The 2883-nt window shown below is 31.8% G+C and overlaps 1 pseudogene; it reads left to right on the forward strand.

Moving 5' to 3' along the window:
• Window positions 1-2560: 2560 nt before the first annotated feature.
• On the forward strand, window positions 2561-2657 carry LOC112617098 (annotated as a pseudogene).
• The last annotated feature ends 226 nt before the right edge of the window (window positions 2658-2883 follow it).

Consider the following 2883-nt stretch of genomic DNA (forward strand, 5'->3'; position numbering starts at 1 on the left):
TATTTTTGCTTATCAATAAGATTTAAAAGTGTAATAAATTGCTATAGAACAAAATTTAACTTTTTTAATGGCTACACTGTCACTGAGTAGTATTAAACATTGAAATTATGGGTTTACTGATAGATGTGTTATAAAAGGTCAATAAAATGAATGTTTCTGCATGTGGAATGGAATGGATGATTAGTTTCTTGAATAATAATTTGGCCATAATTGAAGTCTTTTAATATTACCCAAATAAATGAACAATCTCCATCATATTATAATATTGTTTTTTCTGTGCTATATATCTACTGAGTTTATGATGTAACAGCAAGAGAAAATGTGTCAGGAAATAAGTTGATTTTATTTTTAATTTATACACAGCAACTTAAACGTTTTAGTACACAGTTCAATATATACAGTTCTGTAAATATTGAAAAATACAAAAAAATACATAGTGTCATGTGACTACCATTACAATCAGGACACAGAACAATGCCTTCACCACAATTAAATTGATCGAGACCATCCTGGCTAACACGGTGAAACCCCGTCTCTACTAAAAAATACAAAAAACTAGCCGGGCGAGGTGGCGGGCGCCTGTAGTCCCAGCTACTCGGGAGGCTGAGGCAGGAGAATGGCGGGAACCCAGGAGGCGGAGCTTGCAATGAGCTGAGATCCGGCCACTGCACTCCAGCCTGGGCGACAGAGCGAGACTCCGTCTCAAAAAAAATAAATAAATAAAATAAAATAAAAAATTGTCTTATCCTGTCCCTTTGTAGTCAGATCCCCCGCTTTCCCTTATTCCTGGGAAATAATGATCTATTCTTAGTCCCTATACATTTGCATTTTTCCGGAAGTCATGTATATGAAATCCTACAAGATATAACTTTTTTTTTCTGACTTTTTTCACTTAGCATACACCTTTCTAGATGCAGTCATATTTTTGACATTCATCCATTGTTCATTTGATTTTAATTCTGACAGGTATTATATTGTCTAGGTGTGCAAGAATGTTTATTCACTCACCCATTAAAAGTTATTGAGATGTTTTCAAATATCAGTTATTAATGAGTAGTGTTTACATGTACATTTGTAACTTTTTAAGAGAATTTTTTCTCTCTGATGAAATACTTAGAGCAGGACTGTTAATTCCTATGGTAAGTGTATGTTTAACTTTAATTAAAACTTAACATACATAGAGTGGAAGAAAGAGAAATTAGACCCTGATGACATAACTTGAGCCCTGAATTTTCTAGAGATTGAAGAATAGTTTACTCTTGGGTTTTTCAGATGGATTTTCTGCACTTGCAGGCCAAAATTTCCAAATACATTACCAAATTCTTCTCAGTGCACAGTTCCTATGGTGCCCAATTTAGTGTTTTTCAAACTTGCATGATTATTAAAATCAGCTAGTGTTTATTAAACATGCAGATTTCCAGATGACTATCCTGAAAATTATATTTTATTAAGATTTCTGTTTTTTAAAAATGGTCCTGATATGAATATTATGATCTAGAAGTTCATATCATCTAGAAGTTCTGTTAGTTCAAGCTAACACAATAATAGTACAATATTTACAATATAAAAAAATATTAATATGCTACCATATTCCACTTACTGAATATTATATGATTCACAAAATTGCTTAGCAAACCAGTATACAGCTACAGAATCATGGAGTGCTACAGCTAGAAAAACAGTAGATACAACTTGCTCCAACAGCCCATTCTTTACAGTGAGAAATTTGTAGCTGAGAGAAGTCATACACATAAATCCCACAGGGAGTTAGCAGAACAAATACTACAACATGAACCTCCTGCTAGTTTCAATTTATCTTGCTACCAAGCTCACATGTCTAAATTAGAAAATTATGAGAAAAAATACATAAGTAACAAGATACTGAAAAATCCACCTTTATAAGCCCAAAAGGGCTTATAGCATGTTGTCAATTCTTAGCATACTGTTTATGAATGGGCACTCATTGTTTGATCATTATAACAAAAATGAATACTTTTAAACAGACTCTAAAAGTTTATCCTAACTCATGCTGTGATTTTATAATCATAATCTTTAATACTTACATACCAAGTATCTTATTTATAATATATAATATAATAGAAAATTGAGAGATGTTATTGACGAAAGGATTTTGAGAGTAGATAAGTCATTCATTTTTTTGTGTGAAACATTGACACAATAAATTGTTTGAAAAATCAAGTGATCCCAAAACAATAGTCCCAAACAAGAAACTCAAAGGGTTTTACATACCAACTAAGAATTTTTCAAATTTATTTCCCAGTGTTCTGAAAAATTTATATGAAGTAGACTAGCTCCAGAGGTTGCTGATTTAAGGGGTTAATTAACATCACTTGATAGATATAAGGTCCAAAACTTCTTCACATTATAAAATGAAGCATTATGAACTGAACATCCTCATTATTCTTTCCTCCCCTTGAGTAGTCAAAATCAAACTGATTGCCTTCTATAGCTCAAATTGTTAAAAAAAAAACTTCCATTAATGTTGCAGAAAGTGATATTTTAAATAATTTGTTGCCATTTCAAAACTCTAATATTATCCTCACTTTAGCAATGCATGTACTGAAATTGGTGTGATACAGAGATTAGCATGGCTCCTGTGCATGGATGATACACAAATTGAAGCATTCCATATTTTTAATCCAGTAAAATGATTCAAGATAAAATGGCCATATTAAGAAAGAATCAAACTGATATGATAGAGCTGAAAAACCCACTACAAGAATTTCAAAACACAATCAGATGTATTAACAGCAGAATAGACCAAGCTGAGAAAAGAATCTTAGAGTGCAAAGGCCAGTTTTTCAAATTAATTTAGTCAGGCAAAAATAATGAAAAAAATTAAAAAGAATAAACAAACCTCTG

This window comes from Theropithecus gelada, unplaced genomic scaffold (genome assembly GCF_003255815.1).
Source record: "Theropithecus gelada isolate Dixy unplaced genomic scaffold, Tgel_1.0 HiC_scaffold_15877, whole genome shotgun sequence".
Classification (NCBI taxonomy): Eukaryota; Metazoa; Chordata; class Mammalia; order Primates; family Cercopithecidae; genus Theropithecus; species Theropithecus gelada.